Source organism: Mobula birostris, chromosome 1 (assembly GCF_030028105.1).
Source record: "Mobula birostris isolate sMobBir1 chromosome 1, sMobBir1.hap1, whole genome shotgun sequence".
Classification (NCBI taxonomy): Eukaryota; Metazoa; Chordata; class Chondrichthyes; order Myliobatiformes; family Myliobatidae; genus Mobula; species Mobula birostris.
This window is the reverse complement of record NC_092370.1, coordinates 109,993,797-110,017,673: the sequence shown is the minus strand read 5'-3', so window position 1 is coordinate 110,017,673 and position 23,877 is coordinate 109,993,797.

The following is a 23,877-nucleotide window of genomic DNA, read 5'->3' as shown; positions in this document are numbered from 1 at the left end:
TGCAGATTCCAGACTAGAGCACACACAACTTTATCCCACCAAACACTGGTGCACATTGTTGAAACTCCATGTCTTGGCAAAGCCTTTAAAAAAAAACATTTGAATAAATTGTCAGCACAAAGCAAATTGTAGAACAGCAAGTCTCAGAAAACGTCTCCAGAGAAGAGAGGAGAATTTAAATGTAAAGGGAAAAACAATTACCTAAAGGAAAAGGGAGAGCTGATGCTATCCAGATATATGTTTGATTGCACGTTCACATTTATTCAATTAAATACTTCCAGGTTCTCTACCACTGAGATTAAGATGGCCAAGAATATCAATATTGGCTGCAGTAATGGAACTCATCCATTTAATCCTGGCAATTAGGTTGCTTGAGTGACAGACTCCATTCTTTTGGTCTTCATTTCAATTTCCATAGACCTTGGGCAGATTCCACATGCGTGCATATAGGTTCACACCCATCATCTATCAGATTTAGCTCTGCTTTTTCCACTCTCACATGCAATGACCCAGAAGTCTTTATCAAACATCACGACTTGTGAGGCAGTCTTGGTGGAGCTAAGTAAATGTACATTGATGCCTCCCATTAATAGAACCTCAGAACTGGAATTAAAACCAGAAGCAAGGTTATAACCTAATGCGTGAAGATTGGAACCATCTGGAGAGTGGTAATAAACTACAACCAGAGGAGAGTTACTTCCAAGACTTACCACAGTCAGTGAGTTCCTCGATCCTACAGGAATAAATCTGGCCTGTGGATTGGCAGGATAATCAGCGTCAAGCCTTTATGGTTGACGTATGGTAGATATAAAACAGAGCAGGAATCTAAATATTAGTTAAACAGAGTGCAACATTAAAGAACTGTTTGAAAAAGAATATAAGAGAATTGACATGTTTAGCAGGTTTCCATAGTTTCCATTATATTTCACTGGAGGAAGTCAAATACCTAAATCTCATTCTCATTAAACTGCAATGAAATCTTGAGTTGTGGATTTCTCTTATTTTTTCCTAAGGAAAAGTGGTTCCTAACAGTCTAAAAGGACTACCAAAATATAGTTTCAGTTTGTACAGCTCGATAAGGTTTCTGAAGATTCAGCAAAGCACTGTAATCAAATAATAGAAGTAAAATAACAGAAGGAGATTAAAGAAATGAATAAATTTAGCCACTGATGAAGAGTTTTACTGCCACTATACATAAGTCCTATTTTTTTCTCTTTTCAGAATCCTACAACATATTGTCCAATTGAATTTTGTGTCTATTTGAATCAAAACCTTTGATATTTTTCTGAAATCATTGGAAAGATTCACTCTGTTATCATTGGTTCTATAAAAATATCTGGGAGGTCAGGAAGCATGTGTGATAAAGAAGTAAACAGATCAGGTTGATGTCAAGGCCAAAAAGGTCCACAAAATTACTTTGGGGAACGGGATCAAGGAGAATCTCAAGGAATTTTATACTTACTTTAAGAAAAGGAGGGTAACTAAGGAGAGGGCATATGCACATAAGGATAAAGGGTGGAACTCGAGCTTGAAGTCAGAGCAAGTGGCTGAGGTCCTAAATGAATACTTTGCATTGGCATTTACCAAGGAGAAAAATTTAGAAGTTAATGAATGTAGAGTGGGGCATATAATGTATGAGGACAATTTGAGATTAAGGAGTAGGTAGTGCTGGGTCTTTAGAAATTCATTAAGGTGGATAAGTCCTCAGGACCTGAGGGCATATATCACAGAATATTGAAAGAAAGAAATTGCTGGGACTTTGACAAAGATTCTTGAGTCCTCATTAACAACTGGTGAGGTTCCAGAGGACTGGAGTGCAGCAAATGCTCTGTCTTTGTTCAGGAAAGGCATTTCTAGTCCTGTGAGCCTTACGTCAGTGGTAGCGAAGATACTGGAGAGGATTCTAAGGGATAGGATTTATGCGTATTTGGAAAGGCAAATGCTTATGGGCAGTCAGCATGCCTTTATACAGTGCAGGTCATGCCTTACAATCACATTTTTGAGGAAGTGACAAAGGAACTTGATAAGGGTAAGGCAGTGGACATTATCTACAGAAAATGGGCTTTAGTAAGATATTTGTTTGGTCATTCATGGTAGGTTATTTCAGGAAATAAAGATGCAGGGGATCCAGGTTGAATTGCAAGTTGGACTCAGAACTGGCTGCCATAGAAAACAGAAAATAAGGGAAGAAGGTCGATATTCTGGCTAGAGGTATATGACCATTGGAGTTCCACAAGGGCCAATGCTGGTATCTCTGCTGCTTGTGAAATATATCAATGATTTGGATGAAAATATAGATGGATGGATTCACAAGTCTTCAGATGACACCAAGATTGATGGAGTTGTGGACAGTGTAAAGGATTATCAAGGAATACAGCAGGCCATTAATCCATTAGACATAGGAAGCGAACTGGCAGATAAATTTTAATCCAGGAAGTTTGAAGCGTTGCACTTGGGAAGGTCATATGAAAGAAGAAAGTATATAGTTTATGTTAGACCTCTTAATAGCCTTGAGGTACAGAGGGATCTTGGGGTTCAGAGGGTGTGAATGAGGTTTACCAGGATTCTGTCCTGATTAGAGAGTATAAACTATAAGGAAAGGTTGGACAAACTTAGGTTATTGTCTCTAGAGCATTAGAGGCTGAAAGAGACTTGATAGAGGATTTTAAATTTATAAGAGGTATAGATAGAGTAGACAGTCAGAATCTTTACCTTGGGGTAGAAATGACAAATACCAGACGGCATGCTTTTAAGGTTAGTGGGAGGAAGTTTAAAAGCAATGTGAGGACCATACTGAGAGAGTGGTAGATGTTTGGAAGTAGTCCCAGGGTGGTAGTGGATTCAGGCAGTTTGGTGGAATTGCAGTGGCTTTTAGATAGATACATGAATATGAAAGGAATGCAGAGATGGTGCACAGAAGGAGGGAATTTTGCATACATTGGCAATAAAATTGACACAATATTGTGGGCCAAATGACCCATTCTGCACTGTAGTGTTCTATGCCGTATGCTTTGTGTTCAAAGTCCTGTCATTTATCTCTGATTTCCAGCATTCAATGTTCTGCTTTTACTTCCATCTGTATGTTTCCACCACAGTCCAAGTTTTCTCCTTCCCATTACACCATAGTCATTTGGCATTCTTTCCACAAGCTTCCTACCTTCCCGCTCAGTTTAGATCAAGTGGTCTATAACTCTGTTATCCAATTAGACCATTAATCCTCTTCAATCCTTAAATCTTGGTTCTTCTGCAGTAGAAATATTAGAGGTCAATATGACCACTGACATTTGGTGGGAATTCTTTGGGTAGGATATTAGAATATCAAAATTTTCAAACCCCAAATCAGAGTGAAACTGCCTGTTTTGGATTTTAATAAAGGAAAGCTGGAGGAGTAGGTAAATACTTTACTGGTGTGGCTTGCCTTAGCATTATTGCACTCTATTCTTAGTTGTTGTGCTCCTGACTTCTGTGGTAATCAACTATAATATATTATGTATAACACTTCTTACTTAACAAAATGTTTCTTGATGCGTTATCGCCAGAATTTCATATTTTGAAACATTGACAGTTCCTTTCCTTCACGGATGCTGTTTCTTCCAGCAGAGTGCTTTTGGTCTAGTTTCCAACATCTGCAGTCTCTTGTATCTCTTCTCAAAAGTGTTATTTTTAATGATTAAGCAAAAAGTATTAGGAATCAGGTGCATTTGTTACGGTTTGAAATATACACCATTCCTTATGTGCAAAATTAATAAGGAATCAATGTATTTCTGACTGTTTTCAGAATGTGAAAGATAACTTTTGGTATTGTCTATCCTTAGATATCCCTGACTGTCAAGCCATCTGTCAGGGAAGGGATAGAGAACTACTTAAATCATGTGAGAATATTAGTGAACTAGTTGGGAGATGGTCATCTAGAACTTCTTGCAAGCATTTTTTTCTGGTGTTAGTCCCTATAAAACTGATTTGTTTCAATTTTAAAATTTATCATGGTGGGATTTTGAACTCATGTCCTTTGGGTTCCCAGAACAGTTTGACAAACATTATTTCTCTTTTCTTCTTTCTTTCAGGAAAATGTTTTAACACTACATTGGATTAACAATCTTAATAACCCATGTTTCCTCAGTCTTATGGGATCTCTAATAAAGAACACACTAATTATCCTATGATTATGGGTAGGACCACTGTTGGACCAGAGTCCATTGGGATATTGGACTGAATGTTTTCAGCACATTTCATGTAAGTTACAGCCTCCCACAGCTGTTGATAAAAAGCAAATGTACCATCTGTTTGGGTTTGAATCAAAAGCCAAATCTCAGAAGTGAGAAGGAAAGTTCGAACATATTGCTCCATCCGCCTTACTCCTCAGGACCAACATTATTTGAACTGGCTGAAATTAAAGAATTTCATTCTTGAGTTTAAACCCTTTCAAAAATAAATCATAGATTTATGAATAGAAGCAGAAAAACCCCATTCAGTCTGCTTAGTTTCTGAATAGATCATCCTGCCCAATTCCTGAGGTCTTGTATAGGGGCAGCTGAATAACTGGACAATAACCGAGTTAGGGAACTGGAGCTGGATGGACTTCGGATCATTCAGGAGGCAGAGGCAGTAATAGATCGGAGTTTTAGGGAAACAGTCACCCCTAAAAGTCAGGAGACAGGTAACTGGGTGACTATCAGGAGAGGGAAGGGGAATAGACAGAAAGAGCAGAGCACCCCTGTGGCCGTTCCCATCAACAATAAGTATACAGTTTTGGATACTGTTGGTGGGGACGACCTACTAGGGACACGGGACAGAGAGGGTAGGAACAGGAAGTTATGGCAGATAAATGTGTAGCTGAAGAGTTGGTGCAGGAAGCAGGGGTTCAGATTCCTGGATTGTTGGGATCTCTTCTGGGGAAGGTCTGACCTGTACAAAAAGGACGGGCTGCACCTGAACGGGAAAGGGACCAATATCCTGGCGGGCAGGTTTACTAGAGCTGTTGGGGAGGGTTTAAACTAGTTTGGCAGGGGGGTGGGAATCAGAATGTGAGAGCAGAGATTAGAGTAGAAGGACAAGGGCATGATGCTATGTGTTCTGAGTTGGTGAGGAAGGACAGGCAGGGGACAAAACATAAATGTAGCCAGTTAGAGGGGATGAAATTTGTCTACTTCAACGCTAGGAGTATTAGGAATAAAGGGGATGAACTTAGAGCATGGATCAGTACATGGAACATCGATGTTGTGGCCATTACTGAAACTTGGCTGGAGGAAGGGCAGGATTGGCTGATGCAGGTACTGGGGTTTAGGTGTTTTAAAAGGAATAGGATGGGAGGTAGAAAAGGGGGTAGGGAGAGTAGCATTACTGGTCAGGGATAGTATCACGGCTATAGAAAGGGAGGACACTGCAGAGGGAGTGTCCACTGAGTCAGTGTGGGTGGAAGTCAGAAATAGGAAGGGATTAATCACCATGCTGGGAGTAGTCTACAGGCCCCAAAATAGCCCTCGGGACACTGAGGTGCAGATAAGCAGGCAGATTTTAGAATAGTGCAGGAAAGACATGGTTGTAGTTATGGGTGATTTCAACTTCCCTCATATTGACTGGCACCTCCTGACTGCAAGGGGAACAGATGGGGCTGAATTTGTCAGGTGTGCTCAAGAAGGATTCCTGACACAGTATGTGGACTGGCTGACAAGAGGAGAGGCCATACTAGATCTAGTTGTGGGTAATGAACCTGGTCAGGTGGCGGACCTCTTGGTGAAGGAGCATTTTGGTGAGAGTGAAGAGTTAGCCCTTCCCCAGTTAAGCACTTTCCCATTTTGTCTGTTTTTATCCTTTTCCATAGCTATGCTGAAGCGAAGGGAGTTGTGGTCACTCTCACCAAAATGCTCCTCCACCAAGAGGTCTGCCACCTGACCAGGTTCATTACCCTGAACTAGATCCAGTATGGCCTAACTATGAAGGGATGAGGCAGGAACTAGTGAGAGTAAATTGGAAACAGATGCTCAAGGGTGAAAGCACAGAAGTAATGTGGAGGAAGTTTAGGGGCCACTTGTGCTGGGTTCAGGATAGGTTTGTCACACTGAGACAAGGAAAAAATGGTAGGAAAAGGGAACCGTGGCTGACTCGTCAAGAGGAAGAAGGAAGCATATGTTAGGTATAAGAAGCAGGAAGCAGGAGGGGCTCATGAGAAATATAGGGTAGCCAGGAAGGAGTTAGGAGAGCTCGAAGGAGGCATGAGAAGGCCTTGGCATGTAGGATTAAGGAGAACCCCAAGACATTCTATGCGTATGTGAAGAACAGAAGAATGACAAGAATGAAGATGAAGGATAAAGAAGGCAACATGTGCCTGGAGGAAGAGGAGGTTAGGGAGGTCCTAAATGAATACTTTTCTTCAGCATTCACAGGTGAAAAGGACCTTGATCAGGGTGAGGTCGAAATAGAACAGGCCTGTGTGCTGGACAATGTGGAGATTAAGGAAGAAGACGTGTTGGATCTTCTTAAAAACATCAAGATTGATAAGTCCCCAGGGCCAAAAGTGATATACCCCAGGTTGCTGTGGGAAATGAGAGAAGAGATCGCTGGAGCAGTAGTTATGATCTTTGAATCCCCTTTGGCTGCAGGGAGGTGCTGGAGGATTGGAGAATGGCAAATGTATTTCCCTTGTTTAAAAAAGGCAATAGGAAGAATCCTGGAAACTATAGACTGGTGAGTCTTACATCAGTGGTCTGCAAACTATTGGAAAGGATTCTTAAGAATAGGATCTACGAGCACTTGGAGAAGTACAGTCTACTCAAGGATAGTCACCATGGCTTTATGAAGGGAAGGTCATGCCTCACGAGCCTAATTAAGTTTTTTGAAGAGGTAACAAAAGAAGTTGATGAGGGTAGGGCTGTAGATGTGGTCTACATGGACTTCAGCAAGGCATTTGACCAGGTCCCCCACGAGAGACTCATCCAGAAAGTCATGAGGCATGGGATCAATGGAACCTTGGCTGTTTGGATAAAAAATTGGCTTAAAGGAAGAAAGCAGAGGCTAGTAGTGGACGGCAGGTACTCTGCCTGGAAGTCGGTGACTAGTGGAGTGCCGCAAGGATCTGTCCTGGGAGCCCCGCTCTTTGTGATTTTTATAAATGACCTGGATGAAGAGGTGGAAGGATGGGTGAGTAAGTTTGCGGATGACACGAAGATTGGAGGAGTTGTGAATGGAGCAGTAGGTTGTCGAAGGTTACAAGAGGATATAGACAGGATGCAGAGTTGGGTAGAAAAGTGGCAGATGGAGTTCAATCTGGATAAGTGTGAGGTGATGCGTTTTGGAAGGACAAACTAGAAGGCTGAGTACAGTGTTAATGGTTGGTTACTTAAGAGTGTGGATGAACAGAGGGACCTTGGGGTTCAAATCCATACATCCCTCAAGGTCGTTGCACAGGTTGATAGGATAGTTAGGAAGGCCTATGGGATGCTAGGCTTCATTAATAGGAGGATTGAGTTCAAGAGTAGAGAGGTCATGTTGCAACTCTACAAATCTCTGGTGAGACCACACTTCGAGTATTGTGTTCAGTTCTGGTCACCTCATTATAGGAAGGATATCGAAGCTATGGAGATGGTGCAGAGGAGACTTACCAGGATGTCGCCTGGATTGGAAAACAAGTTTTATGAGGCAAGGTTAGCAGAGCTGGGACTTTTCTCTTTAGAGCATAGAAGGATGAGAGGGGACTTGATAGAGGTCTACAAGGTTATGAGAGGCATAGATAGGGTGGATAGCCAGTACCTGTTTCCCAGGACACGAATAGCGAACACCAGAGGGCATATGTACCATGTTAAGGGAGGGAAGTTTAGGGGAGGCATCGGGGTAAGTTTTTTACACAGAGGGTTGTGGGTGCCTGGAATGACTTGCCAGGGATGGTGGTGGAGGCTAAAACATTAGGGGTATTTAAGAACCTCTTGGATAGGCACATGGATGAAAGAAAAATAGAAGGTTACGGGGTAGTGTGAGTTTAGTAAGCTTTTTTTTAAGGAATATATGGATCGGCACAACATCGAAGGCTGAAGGGCCTGTACTGTGCTGTAGTGTTCTAGTGTCTAGTGTCTAGGATCTAGTAGTAACTGAATAACGTGCGTGGAATTGCAATTGTCAGATCATTGAAATCCCCTCAGCAAGTGAATTTTCAACATGAGTTTAGAGAACTCCAGCAAAAATCCAGGTACATGGTACCTTTACAAAGTGCCTGTTCCTGCACACTATCATAGAAACATAGAAAACCTACAGCACAATACAGGCCCTTCGGCCCACAAAGTTGTGCCGAACATGTCCCTACCTTAGAAATTACTAGGCTTACCCATAACCCTCTATTTTTCTAAACTTCATGTACCTATCCAAAAGTCTCTTAAAAGACCCTATTGTATCCGCCTCCACCACTGTTTCCGGTAACCCATTCCACGCACTCACCACTCTCTGAGTAAAAAACTTACCCCTGACATCTCCTCTGTACGTACTCCCAAGCACATTAAACCTGTGCCCTCTTGTGGCAAACATTTCAGCCCTGGGAAAAAGCCTCTGACTATCCACATGATCAATGCCTCTCATCATCTTATAGACCTCTATCAGGTCACCTCTCATCCTCCGTCGCTCCAAGGAGAAAAAGCCAAGTTCACTCAACCTGTTTTTATAAGGCATGCTCCCCAATCCAGGCAATATCCTTGTAAATCTCCTCTGCACCTTTTCTATAGTTTTTACATCCTTCCTGTAATGAGGTGACCAGAACTGAGCGCAGTACTCTAAGTAGGGTCTGATCAGGGTCCTATATAGCTGCAACATTTCCTCTCGGCTCCTAAATTTAATCTCACGGTTGATGAAGGTCAATGCACCGTACGCTTTCTTAACCATTGAGTCAACTTGCGCAGCAGCTTTGAGTGTCCTATGGACTCGGATCCCAAGATCCCTCTGATCCTCCACACTGTCAAGAGTCTTACCATGAATACTAGATTCTGCCATCATATTTGACCTACCAAAATGAACCACTTCACACTTATCTGAGTTGAACTCCATCTGCCACTTCTCAGCCCAGTTTTGCATCCTATCAATGTCCCGCTGTAACCTCTGATAGCCTTCCACACTATCCACAATACCCCCAACTTTTGTGTCATCAGCAAACTTACTAACCCATCCTTCCATTTCCTCATCCAGGTCATTTATAAAAATCACAAAGAGAAGGGGTCCCAGAACAGATCCCTGAGGCACACCACTGGTCACCGACCTCCATGCAGAATATGACCCATCTACAGCTACTCTTTGCCTTCTGTGGGAAAACCGGTTCTGATCCACAAAGTCTTTTGACTTTGATGGGATAGCAAAGTGGCTGAGGTGCAGAGGACAGAAGTAGAGCTACTAGGACTTGATGTTTCAATCCCTATGGTAAGTCGGCATTCTCAACGTTGGCAGTGGGTTTGGAGTGGTGACAAGGAGGGAGGGTAGGTACGTTATCAGGATCATCAGGCGGGCACCCTCCTTCTTTGACATTTTGTTTATAAGCCCACGACGTCTCCAGAGGGCTCAACGGTGCTACCTGGCGTCCCAGATACACCTCCCTCTGTTCCATACCCTCCTGTCTTCATCTTGCTGCCCAGTTGTTGTCTTTCCTTTTAATCCAAATCAAATTGCTGCTTTCTTCTGCTGCATTTGAAAAAGGACTTGATTGCTTGTTGGAGGGAGTGACCCTTCGCCCCTATCTTCTTCAATAGACTGGTCATAGATGTAGCAACGAATCCCCTGCATCCCACTTCTACAGGGAAAATCTTGGTCTTCCAGCCATTCTAGGAAGCTTCAGTTGCCAGTTCAGAGTACTTGGTCTTTTTCCTCTCATAAGCTTCTTCGACACCATCTTCCCATGGTACTGTCAATTCCACAGCATATGCCAGCTTGGCTGTTGTGGACCACAGGAGCATGTCTGACCGGATTGTTGTAGCCGCAATGTCTGGGGGAAACACAAGCATTTTTTCCAAGTCCACATCCATTTTCCAATCCCGAGCAACTTGCAGAATGCTTACATCTTTTGATGTTATATGGTGCTCTGGAGATTGGCCTGCTGGTACAAATCGTGTGATGTGGACATTTCCTGCCAATGTTTGTGGGAGAGCATTTGTGGTGATTTGCCTCTGTTCCAAGATTGATGCCAGCTGTCTGAGAACTTGGTTATGCCAAGTGTACTGCCCCTGGGTGAGGCTCGTGGTGCATCCTGTTAAAATGTGCCTTAGTGATCCAGGTGCTTGACAAAGAAAGCAAGTGGGGTCTTCTCCCCATCACTGGTTCAAGTTCTGGGGTGTGGGTAGGAGGTCATAAGTGGCTCTGATGACAAAACTTAGCCGAGATCCCTCCATCTCCCAGATGTCACGCCAGCTAACAGATTCAGACAGGATGCACTTATTTATAAACACTTGTATTTGCATAAAACCCCTGTATTTTTTAAAGGTAAGTATTATGTTAATGAAGTAAGGAGTTCTGTTAAAATAGCAAGGTTATTTACTAACTTAGAGCTACATTTGCATAGCTTGTTTACAGTTTACAATTACTGTTCTATGGGTGTGCTAAGTATGCTCGCGGAAAAAGAATCACAGGGTTGTGTGTGGTGATATGTATGTACTCTGATAATAAATCTTACTTTAAACTTTGAACTATATATCAGAAATCTATTGTGCATCTTCTATCAAAATGTTTCAACCACTTAAATAGTCCAAAAGGATAGACAGCATGGAGTTGAACCTATGAACTGTAACACAAAACAATTGTTTCTTACTTTTCAGTGGTATGATTCATACAGTGTCACTGCAAGGATCCTATCCATAGTTTCTATACTAAAATGTATTTCACAGTATGTGGCACCTAGGGACAGTGCATTCTAATAAGAAGCCATTTAAGAACTATATCCCTTCTTATCATCACTCTGTTTTACTATGTATTTAATCACATACTTAATCATAAAACAAGTACAGAACCTTTGCTACTTAGGAAGCTTGGTGACATCAGGTGGCAGGTGCGACATGGACATCAAAAAAAGAATAGGGATGGCAAAAGACACCTTTACGAGAATGAAGAGTATACTGACCAATACTAAACTAGTCATGACAGCCCGCCTCAGAGTACTGAAATGTTACGTTTATCCAGTTCTGTTATATGGCTCAGAATGTTGGACAATATCTAGTAACATGAGGAAACAAACTGTAGCAGCAGAGATGTGGTTTTTGAGGAGGATGCAAAGAATATCATGGACGAAACGAATATCTAATGAGGATATCATGAACAGAGCAAACACAAAAAGAGAAATAATGTATGAGATCATGAAAAGGTAACGTAACTTCATTGGACATGTGATTAGGAAAGAGGCGTTAGAATGCACGGTAATTTTGGGAAAGATTGAAGGGAAAAAAGCAGGAGGAAGACAAAGACAAATGATGATGGAGACAGCAGACAGAGAACTGGAAATGAATACCAATGAATTGATCCACTTGACCCGAAACAGGAGTGTGTGGGCCATGGCAGTCAAAGCTCAAACTGGGCATGGCACCTGATGATGATGATGATGATGATTTAATCACAAAAAACAAGAAGAACACCACAGGAGTAAGTTATCATAAGATTTATTTTTCATAGGTTAAGAATTTATCTGTTTTGATGAACTGTGGATCCAGCCATGTGGTAAAAAATCAACATGTATTAGGAGTCCTGTCAAGCAGCCAAAGATTACATTATCCATGGAATGGTTAATCAGTTTATTCATAGAGGAAAGTACCGTATTGCCCACAAATCATGTTATAATTTATCCACAGACGAATAAACAGTTTCAATGTAATAAACAGATTATTGAAAGGTTAAAGCAAAAAAAAAAGGCTTCTATGCTAACCTGCCTATGCTGAGCTGAACAGAATGAGATGATGTGTGAACATACAGTAGTTGCACATAGTAATACTATTGTATAGAATTTATTGGATTGGTGCCCTGATTCCCTGTGAAATCAGGCAGGATCATATAGAGAATGAGGAAATGTAACTGCCCTACTAAAGCTATACTTTGTACAGTCCCTGCTCATCATATGTTATGATCTACAAGTTTTGATACCCACTCCTTTGAAGCCTATTTTAAAAGTCTAAATTCATAGTGGGATGAAGTAACTTCAGAAATGAACCTAGAGGCAACACTACCTACTTTCAACCCATGCCTCACGTTCTCAATTTCCCACTTCCAATCAAATTTTTAAATCAACTTTGCTGATTTCCCCCATATGCCAAGCACTTAGTCTTTTCTCATGTATCACATTGTCAATGACTTTTCTAAGGCTTACTTTGATTACACCTATTGCATCCCCATGCCATCATCACTACAGGCCATGTAGCATATTGTATTACCTCCTCAATGAAGCAAATAAAACTTCAGAATTCTCCTCTTCAAACCAGCTGGATTTTTTTCCCCTGTGACATTCTAGCATCACTCACATTTAACAAGGGTAGTTATCCAGAATGTGCCCAAATCCCTCCAGGTCTACTTGAGTACTAGAAAGCTGGTTTTCTGAAAGTGCCTAGCCCTAAAATAAAACTTGTGTCAGGAAAAGAATTATCAGATCAATGTGAAAATTCTTCAGATTCATTAATGTCCTTTAGGTAAGTAAATCTATCATTTTATACCAGTCTGGTTAATATGAAACTTTACTCTCACAAAACTGGCTTGACATCACATCAATTCTTTCAACAACATCATGGTTTTGAGAGTGCAGGGGGACAGAGAAACTATGATGTGCATGTGCATAAATCATTGAAAATGGTTGAGTGTGAGAGACCAGTTAACAGAAATATTTAAAAAATGGAAAAAAGGTTCAAAGATCAAAGTAAATTTATTATCAAAGTACATATACGTCATGATATACTACCTTGAATTTAATTTTCTTGCAAACATTCACAGTAGAAAAGAGAAATACAATAGAATCAATGAGAAACTGCACACAAAGACTGATAACCAAAGGGCAAAAGACGACAAACTGTAAATTTAAATAAGTAAATAGATAGATAGATAGATAGATAGATAAATAATCATGGAGAACATGAATTGTAGAGTCCTTGAAAGAGAGACTATAGGTTGTGGAATCAGTTCAGAGTTGAGGTGAGTGACATTAACCATATTGTTTCAGGAACCTGAATTTGAAGGATAATAACTGTTCCTGAAGCTGGTGGCGTGGCTCCTGTACCTCCTTCCCAATAGCAGCAGCAAGAAGAGAGCTTGGCCTAGATGATAGGTTTCCTCGATGACGGGTGCTGCTTTCTTGTAGCAATGCTCTTTGTAGATCTGATCAAAGGCTTTGCATGTGATGAACTAGGCTGTGTCCACTACTTTTTGCAGACATTTTTTTAATTTTGGGGCATACCAGGCCATGCTGCAACCAGTCAGGATACTCTCACCTACAGAAGTTGTCAAAGTTTTAGATGACATGCTGAAGTGCTGCAAACTCCTAATGGCTGTATATAGAAGCATTACCATGTCTTCTTTGAGACAGCACTTACATGCAGTCCCAGGACAGACCCTCGGATATGATAATATATAATCAGTGTAAGAATAGAAACGTTTGGTCCTTTGGTCCTGCTTCGCTTTCCAATATGATCACGGTTGATCATCTAAATTCAACAACTGGTTCTTATTTTCTCCCTTTAGTTAAAAGAACTGCAATTCCTTCTTGAATACATTAAAGATTTATCCAACTTCCTTCTTTGATAGAGACTCCACAGGTCTGCAATTCATAAGGGATCCTGGGCTTCATAAATAGAGACATAGAATACAAATGTAGGGAAGTTATAAACATTTATAAAAACAGCATTGGTGCCCAGGTATCCAGTTTGGTCACGTTACTTTAGAAAGGAATTGAAGACCCGTGAGTGGGTGCAAAAACAAGTCACTAAAATGTCATTTTAGCCAGGCTTTTGAAAAGGTCCCACATGGCCGTATGCTCAAAATATCTCATGGCAAGTGGGGTGAAAATGCAAGTTGGATTCAAACTCAGAAAACGTTAACAGTTGACTGATATCTTTGTGACAGTGAGGTTCCACAGTATCAGTAAACATTCCCTCATATTTAATAACTTAGATCTAAATGTAATGTGGGCCTTATGCCTGGTGTGGGAATTGTACCTCCCTCAATCGCAAGACTCTTCAGAGAGTGGTGCTGACAGCCCGGCGCATCTGTAAATGTAAACTTCCCATGATTCAGGACTTTTACAAAGACAGCTGTGCATAAAGGGCCCATAGGATCATTGGGGACCTGAGCCATCCCAACCACAATCTATTCCAGCTGCTACCATCAGGGAAATGGTACCATAGCATAAAAGCCAGGACCAACAGGCTGCAGGACAGCTTCTTCCACCAGGCCATCAGACCGATTAACTCACGCTGATTTGAGTGTATTTCTATGTTACATTGACTGTTCTATTTATTATTATTATAAATTACTATGATTGCACATTGCACATTTAGACAGAGACATAACATAAAGACTTTTACTCCTCGTGTATGTGAAGGATGTAAGAAATAAAGTCAATTCAATTCCAAAGAATGATGTTATGGATGAAATGGGAGGTGAGGACCTCGATAAAATCACTGTCACTACAGAGATAGTGATGAGCAAACTAGAAAGCCTGAAGGTAGATAAGTCCCCTGGTCCTGATGGGATGCATCCCAGGGAGCTGAGGGAATTGGCGGAGGTTACAGTAGACGCATTGGTAATCATTTACCAAAACTCTCTAGACTCTGGGCAGGTCTCGCAGAATGGAAGACAGCAAACGTCACACCACTTTTTAAAAAAGGATGTAGGCAAAAGACGGACAACTATAGGCCAGATAGCTTAACATCTGTAGTCGGAAAAATTATTGAAGCTGTCATTAAGGAAGAAATAGCAAAACATTTAGAAAGGAGTGGTTCCATTAGACAGACGCAGCATGGATTCAGAAAGGACAGGCCCTGTTTGACAAACTTACTGGAGTTCTTCGAGCACATAATGAGTGCTGTGGATAGAAGGGAGCAGGTGGATGTCGTATACTTGGATTTCCAGAAGGCGTTCGATAAAGTGCCACACAAGAGACTTATAAATAAGATACGGATGCATGGAGTCGGAGGAAGTGTATTAGCATGGACAGTGGATTGGTTAACCAATAGAAGGCAGAGAGTTTGTATAAATGGGTGCCTTTCCGGTTGGCTGTTGGTGGTGAGTGGGTGCTGTAGGGGTCAGTGCTGGGCCCACAGCTGTTTACTATTTACATTGATGACGTGGAAGCAGGGACTGAGTGTAGCGTAGCAAAATTTGCTGATGACACTAAACTGAGTGGAAAAGCAAATTGTACAGAGGATGTGGAGAGTCTGCAGAGGGATATAGATAGGTTAAGCGAGTGGGCCAAGGTCTGACAGATGGAATACATCATTGGTAAATGCAAGATCATCCACTTTGGAAAGAATAATAGAAGGGCAGATTATTATTTAAATGGTGAAAGATTGCAGCATGCTGTTGTGCAGAGGGACTTGGGAGTGCTTGTTCATGAATCGCAAAAAGTTGGCTTGCAGGTACAACAGGTTATTAAGAATGTTGGCCTTCATTGCTAGAGGGACTGAATTCAAGAGCAGGGAGGTCGTGCTGCAACTATACAGGGTATTGGTGAGGCTGCACCTAGAGTATTCTATGCAGATCTGGTCTCCATACTTGAGGAAGGACGAAGTCCTGACGAAGGGTCTCAGCCTGAAACGTCGACTGTGCTTCTTCCTATGAATGCTGCCTGGCCTGCTGTGTTCCACCAGCATTTTGTGTGTGTTGTGTGAGGAAGGATATACTGGCTTTGGAGGCAGTGCAGAGGAGGTTCACCAGGTTGATTCCGGAGATGAAGGGGTTAACATATGAGGATATGAGGAGAGATTGAGTCGCCTGGGACTATACTCCCTGGAATTCAGAAGAATGAGAGGGGATCTTATAGAAACATACAAAATTCCATTGGAAGAATTTATAATTTACCATTACAATGGGATAAGCATCATTTATTTAAAATTAAACAAGATTGGGAAAATGAACTTAGAACCATAGAACCATAGAAACTACAGCACAGAAACAGGCCTTTTGGCCCTTCTTGGCTGTGCCAAACCATTTTCTGCCTAGTCCCACTGACCTGCACACGGACCATATCCCTTCATACACCTCCCATCCATGTATCTGTCCAATTTATTCTTAAATGTTAAAAAAGAACCTGCATTTACCACCTCGTCTGGCAGCTCATTCCATACTCCCACCACTCTCTGTGTGAAGAAGCCCCCCCAATGTTCCCTTTAAACTTTCCCCCCCTCACCCTTAACCCATGCCCTCTGATTTTTTTCTCCCCTTGCCTCAGTGGAAAGGAAGGGGAAAGAAGTCAGAATAACGAACTGCTGTAAGAACACACCAGCATAAGTGCCTCTCCTGACTGGAGTTCCTCCAGCACTTTCTGTCTATTCCAGCATCTTGTGTGTATAACAAGCCCAAGCATGGAAAATCTGTAAAGAGGGTCTAAACTCAATGTGCAGTAAATGGATGGGAGATTGACTTGGGAATGATGAAGAATTTGAATTACTTCAAACTTGGGCAACTAGAATATTAAACATTCAGGAAGAGAACAGTTTGTGGATCAGCTGCTGGCTGAATTTGTGGGAATTGATAGGATGGAAGATGTGCTGTTGAGACTTTTACAGGCACCCGGGAAAACAATCCAGTGATCCTACTGAAGAAAGTTTCTTGAGTTTCAACCAGGCAGTTGTAAATCAGCTCAGCAACTAACCCTTTCAGTGTAATGGTTGAGAAGAACTCATTCAGAATGATTACGTCCTGTTGCAGTGTTCAAGGTAAGCAACACTTCTCATTTCTGAGTATGTGGTAAATTGAAGCAGTGACTGATAATTCATTGTTGCTTTGCATTTAAAATTCTCAGTCCGAACAAAAATAATTAGGGGCAATGGATTTTATCTTGTATGACATTATGAGTTTGAATTCCAGTCCTTTTGTTTCTGTTGGAAAGTGTGAGTACTGTAGCTTTAAACAATGTGTATATATTTTGTACATGAACACCCTACTTTGGAGGAATGTTTCTTTCCTGAACTTAATTTGACTTTTATGACGGAAGACTGAACGCGGATTCTGAAGTTGGTTAACTCTTCTTCAATCTGTGCTAGTCATTCACTGATTCAATTTTAAATTGTACATCGTTACTATTTGACAAAGGAGAAATTGTCTAAAATGTCTCCTAATGTTGATCGTTATTGTGATAGATGTAAAACTGAGACAGCTACACTGACACACATGTTTTGGTCATGTTCTATACTGGAACAGCTCTGAAAGTCAGTTTTTTCTACAATTTCTAAAGCACTTAAAATTAACTTACAACCTAGCAAATTAACTGTGCTGTTTGGAATAATTCCTCAAAATATCCGTGGTATCTCTTTGTCTGACCAACATGTTATTGCATTTGTTACATTGATAACTAGGAGGGCCATTTTGTTGAAGTGGAAGGATACATCAGCTCCCACTTTGTCACAATGGTTCTCTCAAGTGATGCTATGTCTTAGTTTGGAGAAAATTAGAAGTCGAACTTTTGAACCTATGTTTGATTTTGAGGAAAGGTGGGCTCATTTGCTCGTTACTATCATTTGAGTTAATTGATAGATTTCCTCCACGATCTAATTGTAAAATCTTGTTTTTTTTTCTTGCTGGTGGTTTGATGTTTATCTTTAGAAGCTTTTTGTATGACGCATGGCTCCGGAGTTGAACACCTAATGGTTTTTTTTTTCTCACTTTTTCTTGCGTAGTAGGGTTTTTTTCTTTTTTTTTGTCACCAAAATTTTTTCAATCCTTAAAGCAATGTCTTTTTCCTTGAGACATTGTAAGTGTTGCTTACTTCGATGTACTCTTGTTAATTTTGGATAATAATAATAAAAAGATTTGAAAAGAAAGAAACATACAAAATTTTGAAAGGGATAGATAGGATAGAAGTAGGAAAGTTGTTTCCATTGGTAAGTGAGACTAGAACCAGGGGACATTGCCTCAAGCTTCAGGGGAGAAGATTTAGGACGGAGATGAGGAGAAACTGTTTTTCCCAGAGAGTGGTGAATCTGTGGAATTCTCTGCCTAGGGAAGCAGTTGAGGCTTCTTCACTAAATAGATTTAAGATACAGTTAAATAGATTTTTACATAGTAGAGGAATTAAGGGTTTTGGGGAAAAGGCAGGTAGATGGAGCTGAGTTTAAGGACAGATCAACCAAGATCTTATTGAATGGCGGGGCAGGCTGGATGGGCCGGATGGCCTACTCCTGCTACGATTTCTTATGTTCTTATGTTCTTATGTAAACATAATAGAAATTGGCCCAGTGAATGACGCAAGGAGGAAAGCTACAAATTGCAGAAAGATATAGATGACTTGGTCAACTTGGTACAGAAGAGGCAGATGGAATTTAATTCCACGAGGTATGAGATTCATTTTGGGAGGTGCATAAAAGGAAGAAAATACACAATAAAAGAAATGTTGTTAAGTGATGTAGAGGAACTAAGTTATTGCAATTTATATCCATAGATCCTTAAAAGCAACAAGGATGATCAATAAGGTAATTAAAATGCAAGCAGGAGGATTTTCTTACTTAAATGAGCATGTAATAAAGAAGCACGGAGTTTATGCCATAATTGAACATAATGTTAGTTGGACCTCGTCAAGAGTACTGAATAAGTTCTCGTCAGCCCGCTGCAGGATAAATGTGATTCAACTGGAAATTGGCAGAGAAGGTTTTCAAGAATGCTGCCGGGAGAGGATAATGTTAGCTCTAAGAAAAGACTAGATAAGCTGGGTTTACTTTCTTTAGAAGAGGAGAAGTTTAAGAAAGACTAATTTGAGATATGACAAATTATGACTGAATAGAGTAAGCAGGAAGGAGCTATTTCCACTGAGCAAAGGAGTCAAAAATCTGGAGAATCTGAGAAGGGATTAAGAATAATGCTTCCATACAGAATCAAATTAACTGCCTGGGTGGGGGCGGGGGGGGGAGTAGAGACAGAAACCTCACAACCTTTAATCAGTTATTCATTTTGACTGTAGGGTAAGGGTCAAAGTAATGGATGTTGCGATTAATCTGAGCAGATTTTTGACTGATACAGAAGTCATGGGCACAGTGTGTTGCAAATTTTCAATGACTCAAGATCCTAAGATTCTATACGTTAAGTTGTTTCAGCTGCAAGATTACACCAAATAAGCTGAACTTGTTCTCTTTGGGACAAAGAAGGCTGAACAGGGATTTGATCAGTTGCATGTAATAATGATGAGTGTAGATAGGATAAGCAGAGAAAAGTTACTCCCATTGGAGGATGCCTCCAGGACCCAGATATAGATTTAACTTGACGGGCCAAGGACATGGGAGCTTCAGAGAGTTTTTTCATGTGAAGCTTTTAATCATCAATAATTCGCTGCGTGTAGCTCAACCAGAGTTTTTACAAGGAAGAAAAAAAACCTGAGGAAGATCATTTGCTGTGATAAGGGGAAGGAGCAGGGACTGATGGGATTTCTGAACAAATAGCTACGATAGACCTAATGGACTGAATAACAAGAATGATTGCAGTACTGAGAAAGTGCAGTTACAAGTTCTGTACCATAACAATTTAATGGCTCAATATTGCACAGGCTATCAGCAATAAATGTAAAAGTGCCAAGCAGAGAGTGCCATAAATACTCAGCAAGTCAGGCAGCATATGTAAAGAGAGAAAGACAGATAACAGCTCAGCTCACCAACATTTCAAGCTGGCATTGCCAAGAATGGATACATCTCAAGGATGTGGTTAGACAAAATGCAGTAAACAAGCAGGACCAATTGGCACAGTGAAATCTGATTTCCACAATCGTTAAGAACAGGGTGATCAGAAAACAAACTGAATGGAGTAATTTGCTGCATCCATCATGAAGTCGGTCATAGTTCTTCAAAAGGAAAACACTTAAACCAATATGCTTGAAACTAATCAAAATCAGTCACAGTTTGATTTTGATTTTTTCTGAATGTTTCTTTTCTGTGAATAAAGAACACATTTCACATCTCAAGCATGAAAGTATTCAGACTAAACAAATTTCTGCAAATTGAGAAACATGGCTTCTATTTTCACCAATCCATTGAAACAGATGCTTCTCAAAAATATCTCATTATTATCCAGTCATATAAAAAGAAGCTAAATTGTTATCTAATTAAAATGGGTGTGAAAATTACGAGTAATGTATTTCTGCTTACACAATTTTAACGTAACATGTTCTATGAGGTAACGTATCATCTTAATTCATCAATACATACCAAATCAAAGGAGAAGACTTCAATATAAGTGACCTTAATCTTTGTCTTTGGAGATCAAATTTGTTGGAAGTAGAGGTGGGAGTAGTGTGCATGTGTTCCAAACAGTGTAATATAGTTAAAAGAGATCCTCATGTATCTGATTTTTTTGCCTTAGCTTGATACTGCATTTATAAATATCTTGGGCCATGTGCTCTTCTTACTGCTACCACCAGGAGTTACAGAAGGCTGATGTTCCACATCACCATGTTCAAAAACACCTTCTTTCTCTGACTATCAAGTCCAGGAACTGTCCTGCACAGAGTTAAAAAATACATGTGGACTAAGATGTTAACTGTCCTGTGCTATCACCAGTGGGATCATCAGATCCTGACTATCAAGTCCAGGAACTGTCCTCCACAACACTAATTCTACCTCATCAATGGAACAATGCAGGCCACCTCTTGTGCAACCATGGACCTATGGGTTATGTTGTACTAATGCCTCACCTTCTGCAGATTTTTTTTTTAAAAATCATTGTCCTGTATAAATAATGCATAATTTGTGTATGATTTATGTTTTATGTGTTGTCTGAATCTACGTGCCTGTGATGCTACCTCACCCCAATGTGCACGTGATAATACACTGGACTTGAATGCCCATGCTAAGTTCAGTGTCACTGTGGATGCAATCGGGAAGTTGCAAAGGCACCTGAGTATATTAAGTGTCTGAAAAAAAATGAGGATAATAGAGTTCAATGTATGGAAAGGGGATTTTAAACCAAAAGAAGATATATTAGAGTATTTTCTAAATCTGAAAGGCTGAAAACTTTGAAAGAAAAGTGGTTTTACCAACATTTACTCAAGTAACATGAAATCAACAGAAAAGTACAAAAATAATTTAAAATGAAATAATTCCATATATGATGGACGTTAACCTTTATTTCAGAAGGAGTGTAATGCAACAGGTAGAAAAACTCAACACATTTGAGAGGCACATTGAGAAGCATGTAAAGTTCAGAAACCAACAGGGCTACCAACTATGGTCCAGTCGTCGCATGAACACTTACATTTCTGATTGGCAGACACACAAATGTGACAAAAAGCCTGATTCCTACATTAAAATTTCTATAATTCATTGACAATTTATTTTGTACAATCCATTGGGACAGGAATGCACCTCTGGACCTCACAGGAAAAACGTTCGTTATGTCAATTGGACCTTCCTCAACTTGTAGAAGGGCCTCCTGAAACCCCTGCATTACCTCCAGCCAGCATTCCACCCCCTTTCTGGCCTACCACACTCCAACCCGCAATCACTCTTGAGTACCGCAGTCAGATCTCTCTGGTCCTTACTTGTGGCCTTCTAGAAAACGTTCTGAGGAAGACTTATGGTCTGATCTTTTCTGTTCCCAATGACATCCTGTGAAAATTGGGGTTTGAAATCCACACTAGACTCTTAGGCTCCCTGACTCCAAATTCATCTATTAAATCTACTGTCTACTGTCTTGCCAATCTCATCATTCTCCAGCCTTCTGTGGTCAGAAACTTCTTTTGTCTTCTTCTCTACCTTTCCTTTCACTGTGCTCTTGATTCAATTTCCCACTTTAAAGCCTTTCCGAGTCTGCTGTTGATTCTCTTAAACTCAAGTTCATTTCTTCCCCACTCTTTACTCTCTTCTCTCCTCTCTCTGTGCTTGTCTTGGTTTCCTTTTCAATAAGGCCTCCTTTTTCTTTGATGCCCACTTGCCTCCCAGACTTCCAAGATCCTCTTGCAGCTTTCTTTCTCTCTTCTTTGCTACTTTCTAGTTCTAGTTCTCTTTGACTCCACAGATCTATCATAACCTTCTCCCATACATTTACATTCTCTTGTCTGTTCCTTCCTCACTTATCATCCACCTCTCCTCTCCACTCAGATGTCTCTGCTTTGGTCTTAGTTTGAGTGATATGTGGTGATAAACCAGTATGAACAATAATTTCTTTTTCCAAGGGCAGCTTTTATTTAAACTTGTCAGCGTGAGAAGCTTTTGTACAGTCGAGTCCCCTGTTGGGAAGATATATGAGATACCAAGTGGCTGTGATTGATGAGAATTTGCAAGAGCCAAGTTACAAAAGGAGAACATCTGCCTTTCTCAACTTAATCAACCTACAAAATGTGTCAGCAAAAGGAGCTAAAATAAGAAAATAACACTAGAGTCACAATGATTCAGGGTTTCCTCACTCTGGCTACTCCTTAATCATATGCCATATAAAAAAGAAAAGTAAATTCAGACCACAACTGAGATCAGAGGCATTAAATCAAACAAATTCTATAAGATCATCACTTCTAAACTGTCTGGGCGTTTTTGTTCCCAGACTCGAGTTTTGTAAGGTAGGAAACACCAGGAGTGGAGGATAGGAAGCTAGGCCCAAGGGTTGAGTTTGGCTTGGCACTGGCTGTGCACCTCCCACGTTCTACAGATCAAAGATTTCATCTGGAAAAATTGAAAAGCATTTGGAATCACAGTGAGTGTCATCAGGAAATGATGTTCAGGCAGATTTCAAGGTTTCCTGTTTCACAGCCTTAAGAGCCGACCTTTTGGACACAGACTCACTGGGGAGAAACTTATCTTTGCATGCTGAAGTGTTGAGAAATTTGACCTTCAACACCTTTTTTTCTCACTGTTTGCACTAGCACAGAAACGGCACGATTTCTTTTCCCTATCAAAGTATTTGCTAACTATTACATCATTTACAAAGCAATTAGATAGTTGTAAGTGAAAATATAAAGGAATCTGAAGAAATTACATTATGAGTTCGTAAAATATTAAATGTTTTAAAGAGATTGGGATGAGTGAGATCAAATAATGTGGAACTTTGGTGTGTGTTGAATGCAAAAGAGATTGGCTCAGACTGGGTAAAGCATTAAAGGCTATGGAAGGGGAGATGCCAAGATGTGATTTGCTCAAATGGGATACTAAAGGAGAGGCTGGAAGGTGATGACAAAAGAGCATGGGTCTTCACCTGGAAGGCAGATGTTCATGTGCTGTTTAAGTGTTCCTTAAGGAGACAGACCATACCTGGGTGATTGATGAGGCGTCTACTACAAAAAGTTAAAGCAGGAGGGGAACACGTTCCAATTTCCCATTTCATTGCCAATATTTCCAACTGAGTTTTTATTAAGTGGAGTGCCCCCACATTCTCTCTTTCTCAGCTGAATCATCCCACAGCTTCCAGCAATGGCTCCACTTGAGATTCATTGCTTTAGGAGCTATGGATACACATGTAGGTTGCATCTTGATTTCTGAATTTGTGTATAGTAAGTGTAGGTAAACTTGCTGAAGCTTTGTGAATCATATCAGTCATGCCGAGTTCAATTTTAGAGACTATTTCATGCTCAGTGCAATGCTGAAGCCCACGTGTCTAAGTTGGTACAAGATTGACGTCTATTTAAGCAGAGAGGTTGGAAACATCAATATACACTAAATTTCTAAGTGATAAGAAGAAGTCAAAATAAACTTAGTGACTATTTAAATGTTGTAGAGAGGTAAAGAAAATAATGACACGAGTGGAGTGCTGGCCCTTATATGT